This window comes from Triturus cristatus, chromosome 3_2 (genome assembly GCF_964204655.1).
Source record: "Triturus cristatus chromosome 3_2, aTriCri1.1, whole genome shotgun sequence".
NCBI lineage: Eukaryota > Metazoa > Chordata > Amphibia > Caudata > Salamandridae > Triturus > Triturus cristatus.
The window spans coordinates 895,132,508-895,151,842 of NC_140584.1; the positions used below are offsets into that span (position 1 = coordinate 895,132,508).

A 19,335-nucleotide genomic window follows, 5' to 3' on the forward strand; every position below is an offset into this window, starting at 1 on the left:
CGCCATCCCCGAGGGACGGGAGACGAGCTACCCGAACCCAGTGACCTCCCCTAGAAGGGGAACCCGTCCCCGACGACGGACCATTATATCGGAACACCGAGCAAGTGACAGAGCTAGGCGACCTACCCGAATTGGCGCAATGGCACTTCGAGGGAGGCCCCTCACGGGAGGAGTCCGGCGGAGAACAAGCCACCTGCCCTTCCCTCATCGGACTCAGGCAGCAGGCCGAAGCACAGGCAGCGCGCGACCGGTACGGAACCCATTGGGTGTATTGGGAAAACGACCTCCTGTACAATGAGCAGAAGTCTGCCGAGCTAGGATCGGCCCTGGTATTGGTGGTACCCCTGCGCTTCCGAGACTTCCTCCTGGGCCTAGCGCATGATGTGCCCCTGGCGGGACACTTGGGCCAAGACAAGACCTATCATCGCTTAGTCACCCACTTCTATTGGCCCAAGATGCGAGCTAATGTCGAGGCCCACTGTAAGTTATGTCCCATGTGCCAGGCCAGCGGAAAAAGTGGCGGGAAGCGCAAGGCGCCCCTACAACCCTTCCCCGTCATTAGTACCCCCTTCGAGCGGGTGGGGATAGACATCGTGGGACCTCTAGATCCAAGGACTGCCCAGGGCCACCGGTTCATCCTCGTACTGGTGAATTAAATCCAAGTGGTCGCACACTGCTGACCTACCTGCGTGTTACCCCAAAGAACTGTGCTCCCTGTAGTCAGCGTCGGCGGATACACCTATGCTCGTGTCGTGAGTGCAAGTGTGAATAGCGTTAGCCATCCCTGGACACGTGTTTCGAGGTAGTTGCCTCTCGTCAGCAGGGAGTAGAAAGAGTGTAGGGTTGCGGTGTAGGCTGCTAAAATCATTATCAGGTAAAGTACCTCTCGTAGCAACGCAGGTGCGTAACCTGAGTCCGTCGACTCCCCGGCTCATGGAGCCTCTAAATAATTAAATCCAAGTGGTCGCACACTGCTGACCTACCTGCGTGTTACCCCAAAGAACTGTGGTCCCTGTAGTCAGCGTCGGCGGATACACCTATGCTCGTGTCGTGAGTGCAAGTGTGAATAGCGTTAGCCATCCCTGGACACGTGTTTCGAGGTAGTTGCCTCTCGTCAGCAGGGAGTAGGAAAGAGTGTAGGGTTGCGGTGTAGGCTGCTAAAATCATTATCAGGTAAAGTACCTCTCGTAGCAACGCAGGTGCGTAACCTGAGTCCGTCGACTCCCCGGCTCATGGAGCCTCTAAATAATTAAATCCAAGTGGTCGCACACTGCTGACCTACCTGCGTGTTACCCCAAAGAACTGTGGTCCCTATAGTCAGCGTCGGCGGATACACCTATGCTCGTGTCGTGAGTGCAAGTGTGAATAGCGTTAGCCATCCCTGGACACGTGTTTTGAGGTAGTTGCCTCTCGTCAGCAGGGAGTAGGAAAGAGTGTAGGGTTGCGGTGTAGGCTGCTAAAATCATTATCAGGTAAAGTACCTCTCGTAGCAACGCAGGTGCGTAACCTGAGTCCGTCGACTCCCCGGCTCATGGAGCCTCTAAATAATTAAATCCAAGTGGTCTGACTACAGGGACCACAGTTCTTTGGGGTAACACGCAGGTAGGTCAGCAGTGTGCGACCTCTTGGATTTAATTATTTAGAGGCTCCATGAGCCGGGGAGTCGACGGACTCAGGTTACGCACCTGCGTTGCTACGAGAGGTACTTTACCTGATAATGATTTTAGCAGCCTACACCGCAACCCTACACTCTTTCCTACTCCCTGCTGACGAGAGGCAACTACCTCGAAACACGTGTCCAGGGATGGCTAACGCTATTCACACTTGCACTCACAACACGAGCATAGGTGTATCCGCCGACGCTGACTACAGGGACCACAGTTCTTTGGGGTAACACGCAGGTAGGTCAGCAGTGTGCGACCACTTGGATTTAATCCTCGTACTGGTGGACCATGCCACCCGCTACCCCGAGGCCATTCCCCTCCGAACCATGACGGCTCCCGTGGTAGGACGAGCCTTGATGGGGATATTCTCCCGCGTGGGGTTCCCTCGCGAGGTCGTGAGTGATCGCGGCACTAACTTCATCTCGAAGTACATGAAGTCCTTATGGCAACAATGTGGGGTATCGTACAAATTCACCACCCCGTACCATCCCCAAGGCAACGGTCTAGTAGAATGGTTTAACCGAACCCTGAAGGGGATGATCATGGGCCTCGAGGAGCCCCTCCGGCGCCGGTGGGACGTCCTCCTTCCCTGCCTCCTGTTCGCCTACCGGGAAGTCCCCCAAAAATCGCTGGGGTTCAGCCCATTCGAATTGCTTTACGGGCACCCCGTCCGGGGACCCCTGAGCCTGGTTAAGGAGGGCTGGGAGACCGCCCCCCGAGGCACCCCCCAAGATGTATTCCGCTACATCCTGGCACTCCGCAACGAGACTCGGAAATTCCGAGAGCTCGCCGAAGCCAATCTCGAGACTAGTCAGGAGGAGATGAAGCGCTGGTATGACCAGAATGCCACTCTGGTCGAGTTCCGGCCGGGCCAACAGGTCTGGGTGATGGCCCCAGTGAAACCCTGCGCCCTCCAAGACAAATGGACTGGACCCTTCAAGGTCATAGAGCGAAAGAGTCAAGTCACTTATTTAGTTTACGTGCAGTCCCCTCGGAACCCCCTCCGGGTCCTCCACGTGAAGCGCCTCAAACCTCACTTCGTGAGGACAGAATTGAGTCTGCTCCTGGCCACCGACGATGGGACTGAGGAGGACACCGAGCCCCTCCCGGACCTCCTGTGCGCTAAGGAAACCGATGGCTCTATTGAAGGAGTGAGACTCTCCTCCTCCCTCACCCCCCAACAATACGATGATTGTCGCCAGCTATTGGGGCAATTTGCAGACCTCTTCTCCCTCACCCCCAGGGTCACCGACTGGTGTGTCCACGACGTGGATACCGGAGACAGCCCGCCAGTACGGCACAGAGCCTACCGTGTCCCTGACAGGGTCCGGACCTGCATCCAGGCCGAGGTGGCCAAAATGCTAGCCCTAGGGGTGGTCGAGCCCTCCGACACCCCCTGGGCCAGCCCCGTGGTACTGGTTCCAAAAGCAGCGGGCCCTGGGGTCACCCCCGAACTAAGGTTCTGTGTAGACTACCGGGGGCTCAACGCGGTCACCCGAGCCGACGCTCACCCTATTCCCCGCGCCGACGAACTCATTGACCGCCTTGGGGCTGCTCGCTACCTCAGCACCTTCGACTTGACCTGCGGATACTGGCAAATTGCGCTCACCGAGGGAGCCAAGGAGCGGTCCGCCTTCTCCACCCCCGATGGGCACTATCGCTTCCGAGTCATGCCCTTTGGAATGAAAAATGCCCCGGCCACCTTCCAGCGGCTGGTCAACAGGGTCCTGGCCGGGCTGGAAGAGTTCAGCGCCGCGTACCTAGACGACATTGCGGTGTTCAGCTCCCAATGGACCACACACCTCCAGCACCTCCGACAGGTGCTAGTGGCCCTGCGCCAAGCGGGCCTAACCGTCAAAGCCAGCAAATGCCAACTAGGGCAAAGTTCAGTGGTTTACCTGGGGCACCAGGTCGGGAGCGGGCTGGTCACCCCCCTTCAGCCCAAGATCGATGCCATCCTGGCCTGGGAACCCCCTGTGACTCAGACAGAAGTTCGGGCCTTCCTAGGCCTCACCGGCTACTACCAAAGGTTCATTAAGAACTATGGCAGCATAGTAGGCCCCCTCACGGAGCTAACCTCCAAGAAACAGCCGAAAAGAGTACAATGGACCCCCCTGCCAAGAGGCGTTCGACGCCCTAAAAACCGCCATGTGTACTGCCCCCGTGCTCCAAGCCCCCAACTACTCCAAGGAATTTTTAGTCCAGACGGACGCCTCAGAGCACGGCATCGGGGCCATCCTCTCACAACTCAACGAGAAGGGTCTAGACCAGCCCGTAGCCTTCATTAGCCGGAGGCTACTACCCCGTGAACGACGGTGGAGCACCATTGAAAGAGAGGCCTTCGCAGTAGTCTGGGCACTAAAGAAACTACGGCCATACTTGTTCGGAACCCACTTCCGAGTCCAAACAGATCATCGACCCTTACGGTGGCTGATGCAAATGAAAGGAGAGAACCCCAAACTGCTGCGAAGGTCGATCTCCCTCCAGGGGATGGACTTCACTGTAGAGCATCGCCCAGGTACTGACCACACCAACGCTGACGGCCTGTCCCGATTCTTCCGCCTCAGCGAGCTAGAACCCCCAAGAGGATGGGTAGTTCTCCCCGACTTTCAGCTGGGGGGACGCGTGTGGGACCGGCCTCGTGGCGTGGACCCCCCTGACCATTAGTCCCCCCAACCCGACTCATGCAACCCCCCCTGATCCCTGGCCAGAGACCCCCGGCCACCATGTCCCGATGTTCCGATGGCCGACCCAGGGCCCCAGCGAAACCTAGACCTTAGACGCGCCATGCCCGGCCAAGGGAGAGGGAACCCCCCCCAAGCAAGACAGGGAGGAGTAGTCTCTGTCACACCTCTGACCTCCTCTCAATGGAGGGTTTCGATCGCCCTCCGGGCCCCCAGGGAGCTGGCTCCCTGCATGCTGGGTGTCTGGAGTCCCTCCCGGCCCTACTTCAAAGGATCAAAGAGCCGAGCGACAGGAAATCCAAACACACCGCCCCCGACGCCAAGACCCCTCTCTGTGAGGACACTGGACTTCAAAGTGAAGAAGGCGTATAACAGAGGGTGCTGAAGGGACTGGGGCAGAGAAGACCTGGAACTACGAGAGCCCTGCGGACCTGGTCGCGGCTCGACGAAACTTGATGGAAAGACGCTACCCGATCCCTGGAAATCACCGGAGCCCTGCTGACGCCGTCGCGGCTCCCGAGAACACTAAGAACACTGGAGCCCTGCTGAGAGACTCGCGGCTTCCCCCGACCCTAAGACCATCGAAGCCTGCTGAGAGACTCGCGGCTCCCACCAACTCAAACCCGGCTGAGCCTGCCGAGTGAATCGCGGCTCCCCGAAGATCACCCGATCGACAGTTCCTTCCCGCCAGAGCCCTGCGGACGTGGTCGCGGCTCGAGAGCACCCTGGTCCGGCTGTACCCGAGACTGCACCGTGTCCCCCGGCTCGAGGATTGAGAGCTGTGCGAAGGATACTCGGCATTGACTCTGAACCAAGAACTGTCCCGCTACCCCAACCCCCCTGTGCAAGAATTACCAAGCTTATTGTACCGGCCAAAGACTACCTTGCGGATCATAAAGGTCCAACGAATCTTAGATAAAGATCTCCGTCTACTGAAATCTACTGTGTGGTGTCTCTTTGTCAAGTAGTGCAAGCTCAGCGCGTGCAAGCCTAAGTACGAGACCCCCCTTCCTGAAGGGGCCTCACCGCCGGTGCTCGGCCTGGTTCTGGGAGAGGCGGGTCACGGGGTGGTCAGGAACGTGTTCTGTAACCCCCCTGGGATCGCCCTTCCAACACTTCGCAATACATGGCCGGTGCAGGTTGTATCCTTGGTGAAGCGCTAGGTATAAGGGGAGTGATGGGACAGTGATATGTGTCTAAATAAGTTTATAAGTGTATGAGTGGAAGAGGAAGGGTATCAGGAAATGTCTAGGATGAAGGTGAAAGCCCGTAGGTTTCTAAACGGAGAAACCACAATTGTGGTAAATGCTCCTATAATATCCCAAATGGGAATGTGATTACATCCAGTATTATCCTATTTCCCTATCTTAATAAAATGTGTGATTAAAGAAATGAATATTATAAATGTTTTAAAATCCCAACACCAATTCGTTGGGAAAACTATTACTACTTCTGCATTCGAGGAGAGTATTGCAGAGGATTATAGACCTATGTGTGTCGCGAGTTCTTCTCCACTGTTTAGTCCTTTCGGTACCTTGCAGTCCAAATCTAGAATGAATCTAGATTCGAGTATTCTTAGATGTTTTTCTCGGTCCCCTCCTCGTATGTGTTTGGGAATTCTCTCAGCCCCAAAGAATCGCAAGCTGCTATTGTCACTGTTGTGGAGTTCCGAGTAATGACGTGCCACCGGATAGTTATAATCACAGTTTGTGATGGCACGTAAATGTTGTAAGATTCTCAAATTGAGTGGGAGTTTTGTGCTGCCTACATACTGGAGGCCACATGGGCATTCCAGTACATAGACAGTGAAATCACTGTTGCAATAAATTATGTGTTTTATTGGTCGCTTCTGTTTGGTGCCTGTGGTGTACTCTTTGCAGTTCCTGCCATTGCGATCTGCCTTACACATACCACATGTGGTAAAGCCATTAGGCATTTTCAACCACTGTGATTGGGTATCCTCCATATGATAGCTGTGGACTAGTTTATCTCTTAATGATCTAGCTTTTTTGTATGTTACCTGTGGTCTAGCTCCTACGTGTTCACCAATTATAGGATCTGCTATCAATAGATTCCAATGTTTCCTCATGATTTTCTCTAATGTCCATGCCACCCTACTGTACTGTGTTATCATTCTTGGTGCATTGGATTTGTTCCCCTTATCCTCATTCCTCTTGATGGTACTGTTGGATGGTTTGAATAATGTATCATGCTGTTGTAAGTCCTTCACTTTGTTTTTAGCTATCTCCAAAACTTCCTCCTTGTATCCCCTTGCATTGAAACGTGTCAGCATGGTCTGTTCTTTCGAGAAATCAGTGTCAGTGCTGCATGCGCGGCGGGCCCTTAGCAATTCCCCATAGGGTATGCTTTGTTTTAAAGGAGCTGGATGGTGACTCGCCGCGTGTAATACTGTGTTGCCTGCCGTCTGCTTACGGAGAAGGCGTGTTGTTATTTTGCCTTCTCTAATTTCAACCGCTATATCAAGAAATTCACAATAGGACGAACTCATAACATGTGTAGTTTGCAAGTTCAGATCATTAGTCCCCAGTCGTTCAATGAATTCCCTGGCCAGATTCTTTGGACCATTCCAAATAAGGAACAGGTCGTCTATGTATCTGATCCACACTAATATATGGTCAGTGTACATTTCTAGTTGTTGTGTCCATACTGTTTGTTCTTCCCACCAGCCTAGGAATAAATTCGCAAGGCTGGGGGCAAAGCAAGTACCCATCGCGGTTCCGGACCGTTGTCGGTATACTGACTTTTCGAAAAGAAAGATGTTATTTTGGAGACAAAACAACATCATCGTCTCTAGCATTTTGTTGTGTTTCCACTAGTCTATATGTCTGCTCTTTAGAAAATGCATGCATGCTGCTACCCCTTTGTGTTGATCAATACAGGTGTAGAGCAAGCATACGTCTAAGCTGATCATTAAGTATCCCTCCTCCCATTGTACATCATGAAGTCTGCGCAAAAAATCTGAGCTATCTTTACAGTACGATACTAGATTAAGCACATATTTGGTCAAAAATGAGTCTAAGAATATAGACGTATTTTCAAGTAATACCCCATTAGATGAAACTATTGGACGCCCTGGTGGTAAAGTGGCATTCTTGTGGATCTTCGGGAGGAAGTATATAGAGGGTATGCGTGGTTTATCAGTTCTTAGAAAGTTATATTCATCGGTATCAATTAATCCTTGGTGATACCAGTTGCTCAAGAGTCTGTAATAATCCAGGATGGTCTGTTTGTATTGACCCCAGTCTATGAGTTCATAGCATGTCTCATCTGTCAGCTGTCTCATCGCTTCTGCTCTATAGTTCTCCATACTCATTACCACAACATTGCCCCCCTTGTCGGAGGGCTTGATTACGATAGTTGGGTCTGACTCCAAAGTTTTTAGGGCTTCCCTTTGTTCTTTCGTTAAATTGTCCCACTTTGAGTTTTGAAATTTCATTTTTGCTTTCTTAAGTTCCATGATGACAGCTGAATTGTAGGCCTCAATATTATCGTAAGGAACATTGGGATTAAACTTTGATTTCCTTTTTAATCCACTATGTTCTTGTTGTCTATTCATGGCACCGCATGATTGCAGTAATGAATGATCATTTCCACCATGATCGTCTCCCATTTCTAGGTCATACATGACTCTCAATAGTCCCATATCTTGTACTTGTAGATCTGGCATTTCGGTATTGCATAATGTATTTGATAATTGTTTCGATTTTACACGTGTCTCGAACATTTTCATTAATATCAATTTCCGAATAAATAGAAATAAATCAATTCTTGTGTCTGTATAGTTCAAATTGCTACTGGGACAAAAGGACAGTACCAATTGTAGTACAGAAATTTCCACTTTATTTAGGCTTCTGGTGGATAAATTGACAACTGTTTTACTGATTGTTGGATCTTGGATTTGGGAAATGGATGTCTCTAGATTCTTATGTTTCTTTTTCTTTAATCTCTTTCTTTTGTGGTCCCTCATCCTCTTCCTCTTTTTGGCCCCTTTCCTCTTGTTTGTCCTCTCGTTTGGGGCTTGTTCACTTGGTTTTGCTCCTTTTTCTGCTTCAATATTTGGAATTCGTGAAGAAAAGTGAGAGGACGTGTGGCTAAAGGGACCCCTGTGCTGCGATCTTCTGGATCTGTGCTTACGTCTGAACTTGAACCAGTAGATAATGATTCTGTTGTTCCTTCCGTAGATGTAACTTTGAAATTCCTCTAGGCCCAATCGTACCTTTTGGCATACGTTAAGATGCACCCCTCAGCGTAATCTCGTTTGTCTCTGAGAAATTTTCGTTGTTTTTTCTGTTTTATAGCGTCTTCGTATTCCTTCAGTTTTTTCGGGAGTGTTTTTGTGAATTCTTCTAATGTTTTGTCGCTTTTGTATTTGTCTAAGTCGGCTTTCAATAGAATCAGCTCTTTTCTTGTCGTCTCCAGATCTATTTGCGCATATTTCATGAGCATCTCTAGCATGCCTTTGCATGTTTTCGCCATGAATTGAGCCCATTCGGTGAGGAGATCCTGATTGGGATTATCGTAGGTAGGTACAATAGTAATCCTCAGGCCCCTTGGGACACGACCAACTTCCACATAATTGGTTAGTGAGGCCACTTCCCACCACTTGTTAATCTCACGTTTGCTTAGTTTTTCCAATAGGAACAGTTTTTGTTTCAGAGATGACTCGTTTCCCATGGGGGCCGAGCTGCTTGAAGGTTTGACTACTAACTCGTCTTGTTCTTCGTTGAATAAGGAGATTGCCTCTGCCTTCCTCTCATTGTCCCATTCACTCATACTGTGTCTGTTTCCTTACGGCGCAACTATTCCCGTGTTGTGGCCGTCACGCCTGTAGCCCGTACTTGGATTACGATGCCAATCTTAGCATTCGGGGCAGAGGCACTATGTTCGACATTAAGAGAGATGTGTACAGTTAAATAATCCCCGCCCTCCAACGTGGACCCTCAACTCCCACAAAACCCTATAAGTGCCGAAACAAAGGCTTACCCACAGTAATCGTGTTTGTGTGGTTCAAATTGGGAACGGCGGGAATTTTAGAAAGCAAGAATGAAATTTCAAAGCTCAAAGTGGGACAATTTAACGAAAGAACAAAGGGAAGCCCTAAAAACTTTGGAGTCAGACCCAACTATCGTAATCAAGCCCTCCGACTAGGGGGGCAATGTTGTGGTAATGAGTATGGAGAACTATAGAGCAGAAGCGATGAGACAGCTGACAGATGAGACATGCTATGAACTCATAGACTGGGGTCAATACAAACAGACCATCCTGGATTATTACAGACTCTTGAGCAACTGGTATCACCAAGGATTAATTGATACCGATGAATATAACTTTCTAAGAACTGAGAAACCACACATACTGTATATACTTCCTCCCGAAGATCCACAAGAATGCCACTTTACCACCAGGGCGTCCAATAGTTTCATCTAATGGGGGATTACTTGAAAATACGTCTATATTCTTAGACTCATTTTTGTCCAAATATGTGCTTAATCTAGTATCGTACTGTAAAGATAGCTCAGATTTTTTGCGCAGACTTCATGATGTACAATGGGAGGAGGGATACTTAATGATCAGCTTAGACGTATGCTTGCTCTACACCAGTATTGATCAACACAAAGGGGTAGCAGCATGCATGCATTTTCCAAAGAGCAGACATATAGACCAGTGGGAACACAACAAAATGCTAGAGACGATGATGCTGTTTTGTCTCCAAAATAACATCTTTCTTTTCGAAAAGTCAGTATACCGACAACGGTCCGGAACCGCGATGGGTACTTGTTTTACCCCCAGCCTAGCGAATTTATTCCTAGGCTGGTGGGAAGAACAAACAGTATGGACACAACAACTAGAAATGTGCACTGACCATATATTAGTGTGGATCAGATACATAGACGATCTGTTCCTTATTTGAAATGGTCCACAGAATCTGGCCAGGGAATTCATTGAACGACTGGGGACTAATGATCTGAACTTGCAATTTACACATGTTATGAGTTCGTCCTATTGTGAATTTCTTGACATAGCGGTTGAAATTAGAGAAGGCAAAATTACTACACGCCTTTTCCGTAAGCAGACGGCAGGCAACACAGTATTACACGCGGCGAGTCACCATCCAGCTCCTTTAAAACAAAGCATACCCTATGGGGAATTGCTAAGGGCCTGCCGCGCATGCAGCGCTGACACTGATTTCTCGAAAGAACAGACCATGCTGACACGTTTCAATGCAAGGGGATACAAGGAGGAAGTTTTGGAGATAGCTAAAAACAAAGTGAAGGACTTACAACAGCATGATACATTATTCAAACCATCCAACAGTACCATCAAGAGGAATGAGGATAAGGGGAACAAATCCAATGCACCAAGAATGATAACACAGTATAGTAGGGGGGCATGGACATTAGAGAAAATCATGAGGAAACATTGGAATCTACTGATAGCAGATCCTATAATTGGTGAACACGTAGGAGCTAGACCACAGGTAACATACAAAAAAGCTAGATCATTAAGAGATAAACTAGTCCACAGCTATCATATGGAGGATACCCAATCATAGTGGTTGAAAATGTGGCAGCACAAATCTCCCACTCAAATTGAGAATCTTACAACATTTACGTGCCATCACAAACTGTGATTATAACTATCCGGTGGCACGTCATTACTCGGAACTCCACAACAGTGACAATAGCAGCTTGCGATTCTTTGGGGCTGAGAGAATTCCCAAACACATACGGGGAGGGGACCGAGAAAAACATCTAAGAATACTCGAATCTAGATTTATTCTAGATTTGGACTGCATGGTACCGAAAGGACTAAACATTGGAGAAGAACTCGCGACACACATAGGTCTATAATCCTCTGCAATACTCTCCTCGAATGCAGAAGTAGTAATAGTTTTCCCAACGAATTGGTGTTGGGATTTTAAAACATTTATAATATTCATTTCTTTAATCACACATTTTATTAAGATAGGGAAATAGGATAATACTGGATGTAATCACATTCCCATTTGGGATATTAAAGGAGCATTTACCACAATTGTGGTATCTCCGTTTAGAAACCTACGGGCTTTCACCTTCATCCTAGACATTTCCTGATACCCTTCCTCTTCCACTCATACACTTATAAACTTATTTAGACGCATATCACTGTCCCATCACTCCCCTTATACCTAGCGCTTCACCAAGGATACAACCTGCACCGGCCATGTATTGCGAAGTATGAGCGAGAAACATATCAGTGTATTTAATTCGTGCCTAAATTCACCACTGAACGGATGACCGTTTAAAATAATTGGCCTTCAGGAAGTCGTAAGGCTGTCAGCAAATAGGCAATTTTAGGGTCCTTACAATAGTAACACCTTGGGTAATAGGATTGAATTGTAATTATTGCACATCGATATGTCTGCCATTCAGCCGCAGCTCATGATTAATGCTGTAAGTTTATATCTATATTTGTATGGCGCTGTATTAACTATGACATACACATGCATTTTCTGATCAATATCGTTCACGATACTGCTGTCTCTCTAGATTGGCAAAAGCAATGTCTAAATTGATATGAGTCATTATGTATTTTTAATTTAATTTAATTTAATTTAATTTATTCAAAATAATTTCCTTAATTTACCTGATTGTGGTCAATTTAAGGCAATGCATGAAGGACAACAAATGAATGAATTTAAGTCCACTATTAATTACGAAGCAATCGTTTCTAAATGCGATACGATTGTATTTTGTTTATGTCTATAAACCATGTAAACATACAGTGATTATTAAACATAGAAAGTGGATCTGCATGATGCTGACCCGGAACTAATTGGCACCATCTTTTAATGGGTAAATACATTTTGTAAGGCTCATTATAACTCATAATACTAAAGTGCAAATGCCTATATTTGAACGCCATGCAAGATTACATGTATAAAATACAGTTTAAAAGTTTACAATTCATGATCTATGTTATATTCCTGAATAAAGTGCAAATGCAAGCAGGTTTGTAAACAATAACTTTTTTGTAAACAATGACTTTTTCTGTACAACCAGTGCTGTAAAAGTGCCAGTGCTTGTTGTTTTAAGTTACATTTCCATTGTTGTTCAGAACTGCACAAATACCACATTATTCTATGGCAGAGCAAAAATGCATATGCAATTGAGATTGTAAACATCGTAGAACAAATCCGCCTAATAATCAAATATGTTCTATCAGCCCAAACAATGCTACACAGTTGTAAATGCCCCTGTTTTAAATTCTCAATCCCGCAGTTGTTACAGATTGAACCCGTTATTTAGGTTAATTATTCTATAGCGGAATAAAGTGCAAGTGCGTGCATTATCGAATTTGCAATCATAGTTGAAATACATGTATGTCCTACCCAAGTGGGCCTTGCACCATGCAATTTAATGCAGTGTTACACAATTTGAGTCCTGCCCAAGTGGACCTGCTGGCATATTGTCTGTTTTTAATTACAATATTGATAACCCTGCCCCACATGTGTTGATTTTAACATATGAAGTTGTTTGCACTTATTTTTAAGCGTAACTTAATCATGAACATTGCTGTTAAATTGTGCCGTCGTCCCCAGTAGATGCAAGATCCTATTTGCAAAAAAACTGAAAAAAGTGAAAAAACTATGAAAGAATATGTGATAATACATACATTCATTTATACAATTAAAAAATGTATTTCTACATGATTTCATATTCAGAAAGAAACATCCAAACCCTGATTACATTTTTCTCATGCTCGTTTCAGTCCCAATTCTTGACCAATTCAATGTTCCAGACATCATACTACAGGTTAACCCAAATGAATGGCTAAATCTTCACTAGAGGTGAGACCCACGGGGGCTAATGTCTCAAATCAATTATGTATTTTGATTCTAAAATTCAAAGTTGGCGCTCCCTGTCAGCCCCTCTCATCTGTGGTAGTACAGCATCCAAGATTACAAAAGATAAAAGTTTGTCATTTTGTCCATGAAGAGCCTTAAAATGACAAGCTACTAGATATTGTTCGTTGTTTTTGCATATAGCTCGCTTATGTTCTAAAATTCTTTTCCTACCTCTGTGTATTGTACTGTCTATGTAATATTGTTTACAAGGGCAGATCAAACAATACACATATAATTCAGGGTTGCAATCAAAGCTCCCCTTGATTGTAAAATCGCTGCTGCTGTTAGGCACCCTAATTTTGGTACAACTACTGCTGCTTACACATGCCTTACAGTGCATGCAGCATTCAAATCCTATATCACTGTAACATGGGTTATTAGTCTCTGATGTCACTGCATTTTGACTTAATACATCTTCTAGAGATCTCCCTCTTCTGAAGGTTATTGGTGGGGAGTCATGTAAATATTTGTCCAGAACTACATCTGTTTTTAAAATCTGCCAGTTGCGGTTCAATATTTTTCTCACTTTGTACGCCTGACTAGAATAGGTTGTTATAAATCTAATCTGGTTCCCAGTCTGCATATCCTCTCCTTGCTTGGGGTTTAACAAAGCTGATCTCTGTAATGTATTTACCTTGTCTACTGCAGCTTTGATTACCTTCTTAGTGTATCCACAAGCTTGGAATCTTCTGCACATTACTTCTTGTTCCACCAGAAATTCTCTTTCAGTACCGCTATTCCTTTTGGCTCGAATGAGCTCCCATAAGGGATACTTTGAATAAGACTGTATGGATGAGCACTGGAGGCATATAAGAGGCTGTTGCCAGCAGTCTCTTTTCTATGAAGTCTTGTCACCAACTGATTGCCTTGCACTAACACTTCCACATCCCAAAAAACGATCTTATTCTTACTCATCTGTTAAGTGAGTTATATATTTAAGGTGTTGTTATTCAAGGATGATATAAATGCTGTTGCTCTAGACTCATCACCTTTCCAGATTAAAAATATATCGTCGATGAATCTTGTCCATAAGACAATCTGTTCTCCGTACATGTCACAGCTACTGGACACCTGCTCTTCCCACCAGCCCATGAAACGATTCGCATAGCTGGGGGCGAAGCATGTGGCCATTGCCGTTCCATGTGTCTGTTTGTATACTTTCCCATCAAAGTAAAAGAAATTGTTAGTCAGGCTGTACTGTATCATCTGGACCAACATCTCCGTATGGAGTAACAGTGATATTGGTCTGGCTCGAAGGAAGTGGCGACTAGCTTGAATCCCCAAATCATGCCGGAAGGACTTATATAAACTCGTCACATCTAGTGTAATAAGTAAAAAGTCCTGTTCCCACACAAGTCCCTCAATAATGTTCAGGAAATGCATTGTATCTCTTAGGTATGCCGGTAGGCCGGTCACAAATGGTCTCAGATAGAAATCTATATACTTGGATGTTATCTCTATATGCGAGCCTATGGAGGATACTATTTGCCTACCCGGTGGAGTAACCAAATATTTGTGTAGTTTGGGGAAGAGATAAAGTATAGGAGTCTTAGCATATTTACAGTTCAAACTACAGTACTCATCCCACTCCAATAGGCCTTTGTCTCTCCATTCACAAAGCATTTAATTATACCTCGCATTAGAGACAAACACTTCACTTTTAGATGATATTTGATAACACAATTGGTCATCAAACTGTCGTAGTCCTTCCCTTAAATAATCTTCTTTGGCCCAAACCACAACATTGCCCCCCTTGTCGGATTGCCTTATGACTATGGTTGGGTCACATTTAAGATTTTCCAATGCTCTGGTTTGGGCCACCGTTAGATTACGCTTGGATTGATGCTTGCTTGAATTTTGCATCTTTTTAAAATCTTTTACCACACTTTTTTCGAATAACTCCAAGTGCATCACAATGTACTATAGGTATGAATGTTGATTTGGGTCTAAACCCAGTAGGACTAGCATCATCATCCCTTACATTCAAGTTATCAGGATTTAACAACAGATCTTCATGATGGTCAATGTTATCATCCAATTGAGCTAAGGTTTGTAAGATCTCAACATCTGATACACATAAAGCATTCGATGCTCCTGCACTATTATGTGTTTTAGTTCTAGGTGCATGTAGATGAAACCATTTTTTAAGTTTTCATTTGCGCAAAAAACAAAATACATCAATGCGCGTTTGCACATAGTCCATTTTCATAGTGGGGCAGAATGAAAGACCCTGAGTTAGTAAATTAAGATCAATAGCTGTTAACTCATGTTTAGATACATTTACAACTGTCATTTCATCCCTCTCTTGGTCCAGGTCACCAATGGTGTTGGTTTGTTTGAATCTTCCTTTCCGTCTCCTTGCTTTTTTGTTCCTCCTGTTCCTCTGGTTCTGCCACGAAGCCCGCGTTCCTGGCCTCTCTGAAAATCCTGCTCCATATTTTGTTGGTTCTCCTGGTTTTGTTGATTTTTTTGGGCTGTGTTTAACAATTGGAATTGTTTGAGGAAGTTACTTCTTCCTTGTTTACTCATAGAATTTTGTTGACTCAATCTCTCCACTGAAACATCTGAAGTGTTACTATCAAATACATCGCTCTCTTCTGTTGCATTGCCCTTTTCTCAGGTACCTGCCGATGCATCACCTGTATTTTTAACCTGTTGTGATTCACTTCCTTCTGTAAATAGATGGTCATTCTGATTGATAATCTTTGAAGTCCCTTATAAATGTTCTCTGTTTTTAGCAGTAATTTCCTCTTCCAATTTGGCCAAGCGAATCTATAATTTGGCCATAAACTCGGCCAAGCTTTCTTTGGATACTAGTTTGGATAGTTCTGTCATCATCATCCAATTTCTGCAAATATCTTCATTTGATCTTTCAAAGCGTATTTAATTAAAATACGCATAATAACAGTAGAACATTCTTTAGAGTTGCCTGCCCATTCGTCCAGCATCTCTGGATCTGGATCTGGATTTTCGTATGTCGGGATGGTATATATCCGGAGTCCTCTGGGGACCCGCCCCACATCTATGTACTTCTGTAAGTGCTTCTGTAAGGACTCCGTCTCCAACCACTTAGACATCTCCTTGCGATGTAATTTCTCTAATTTATCGAATAAAGGCGAAACGCGTCGGTAGGAGGCTATCTGTTCTGCAATAAACAACATTAGCACTATGAATCAACAAATGCCCTCGAGCTTCCAGGAAGCACTCGGCGGCAAGCCAACCCTCCGGCTTTCCACGATGTAACATTCTGTCACTTCTTAGGTGAGTTATGTTGCCTGACTCATTTCAGGGCACTCTGCCCCTTAATCATAGGCTGGTACAAGTTGTGAGTGTGACGGGCTCTTTTTAATCAATTCATGCACATTTCTCATTGGTTCCCAGCCCTCAGTGGGCTACACTCAGTTTGTGTTCCAATCTGTTGAATTCTGGGAATTGTATTATTCTAAAAAGAAAAAAAAAGAGCCTGTAATTTCCCTTGAGTAGGTTCACAGTTACATACGTTATCAATGTCCATTATCAATCCTATAGTAGGATCCAAGAAGTTCTGGAAAGTGAATTATATCTACCTCGCTGCGCTTAGAGGTTTCAAACAAGTTTCGATCCCCAGCCTCTTCGTTCCTTTCATCACGAAGATGGTGCATTCCTGATGCAGCGAGGAGGCCGCATTGCAACAATGAATCAACAAATGCCCTCGAGCTTCCAGGAAGCACTCGGCGGCAAGCCAACCCTCCGGCTTTCCACGATGTAACTTTCCGTCACTTCTTAGGTGAGCTATGTTGCCTGACGTGTTTCAGGGCATTCCGCCACTTAATCATAGGCTGTTACAAGTTGTGAGTGTGACGGGCTCTTTTTAGTCAATTCATTCAAATATCTCATTGGTTCCCAGCCCTCAGTGGACTACACTCAGTTCGTGTTCCAATCTGTTGCATTCTGGGAATTGTATTATTCTAAAAAGAAAAGAAAAGAGCCTGTAATTTCCCTTGAGTAGGTTCATAGTCACATACGTTATCTATGTCTTTTATCAATCCTATAGTAGGATCCAAGAAGATCTGGAAAGTGAATTATATCTAGCTCGCTTCGCTAAGAGGTTTCAAACTAGATTCGATCCCCAGCCTATTCGTTCCTTTCATCACGAAGATGTAGCATTCCTGACGCGGCGAGGAGGCTGCGTTGCAACAATGAATCAACAACTGCCCTCGAGCTTCCAGGAAGCACTCGACGGCAAGCCATCCCTCCGGCTTTCAACTATGTAACTTTCCGTCACTTCTTAGGTGAGCTATGTTGCCTGACGTGTTTCAGGAAATTCCGCCCCTTAATCATAGGCTGTTACAAGTTGTGAGTGTGACGTGCTCTTTTTAGTCCATTCATTCAAATATCTCATTGGTTCCCAGCCCTTAGTGGGCTACACTCAGTTTGTATTCCAATCTGTTGCATTCTGGGAATTGTATTATTCTAAAAAGACAAGAAAAGAGCCTGTAATTTCCCTTGAGTAGGTTCACAGTCACATACGTCATCAATGTCTATTATCAATCCTATAGTAGGATCCAAGAAGTTCTGGAAAGTGAATTATATCTAGCTCGCTGTGCTGAGAGGTTTCGAACAAGTTTCGATCCCCAGCCTCTTCATTCCTTTCATCACGAAGATGGTGCATTCCTGACGCGGCGAGGAGGCCGCATTGCAACAATGAATCAACAACTGCCCTCGAGCTTCCAGGAAGCACTCGGCGGCAAGCCAACCCTCCGGCTTTCCACGATGTAACTTTCCGTCACTTCTTAGGTGAGTTATGTTGCCTGACGCGTTTCAGGGCATTCCGCCCCTTAATCATAGGCTGTTACAAGTTGTGAGTGTGACGGGCTCTTTTTAATCAATTCATGCACATTTCTCATTGGTTCCCAGCCGTCAGTGGGCTACACTCAGTTCGTGTTCCAATCTGTTGCATTCTGGGAATTGTATTATTCTAAAAAGAAAAGAAAATAGCCTGTAATTTCCCATGAGTAGGTTCACAGTCACATACGTTATCAATGTCCATTATCAATCCTATAGTAGGATTCAAGAATTTCTGGAAAGTGAATTATATCCAGCTTGCTGCGCTGAGAGGTTTCGAACAAGTTTCGATCCCCAGCCTCTTCGTTCCTTTCATCACGAAGATGGTGCATTCCTGATGCGGCGAGGAGGCCGCTTTGCAACAATGAATCAACAAATGCCCTCGAGCTTCCAGGAAGCACTCGGCGGCAAGCCAACCCTCCGGCTTTCCACGATGTAACTTTCCGTCACTTCTTAGGTGAGTTATGTTGCCTGACGCATTTCGGGGCATTCCGCCCCTTAATCATAGGCTGTTGCAAGTTGTGAGTGTGACGGGCTCTTTTTAATCAATTCATGCACATTTCTCAAAGATTTTATTCAAATAAACTTTTTAAAGTGTATGTTACCATGCATTTTACCATCTGAGCTGTATTTTGCATTTTAAGGGTTTCTTTCAGTGTCTTTGCAACTATTTAAATATTTATTTTTATGGATGCATTTTCTATGACAACATGTTAATCTTTTGTAATTGTATTCTACATTTACATGTTTTTACCTTTACATGCAATTGATTGTGCTGATGTTTTAAAGTACTCTTCTATGTCTAGTATTAACTTAGTCACATGTTTTAAGCACTGTCACTTTAAATATCAGCAAAGGATGATGATGCGCGTCATGTGATCAAGGCCTTTGGAAGGCCGAAACGCGTAATGGCGGTTGGTGCAGGGCACAAAATCAAATAAAACAAAAGCACCCCGAATTTGGGTCCGTATCGTCTTCTTCGATAAAAAGAAAGGTGTGTGAGACGAGCAATCAGGATATATATATATACATATCTATATATATATCTATATCTATATATATTACCTACTGGCGGTCGCCAGTAGGTAGTTATAGTTAGGACCACGTTTCCATAGGAAATCCGCAACATTCTATTTTGAATAACTTTGGCGCCGGTTGACGAATCCTCGCGAATTTTTCAAAATAGGTGGGGCGCTATGCTCCGCTCCTACCCTGAAAGTCTCGGGGGGATTCTTCAAGCGGGGGCTGAGATAAA

The 19,335-nt window shown here is 45.4% G+C and overlaps 1 protein-coding gene across 4 annotated transcripts in view; it reads left to right on the forward strand.

The window, feature by feature from the left end:
* TRPV1 (transient receptor potential cation channel subfamily V member 1) overlaps positions 1 to 19,335 on the forward strand; it is a 460,649-nt gene that overhangs the window by 289,340 nt on the left and 151,974 nt on the right. The gene's annotated exons all lie outside the window — the stretch shown is intronic.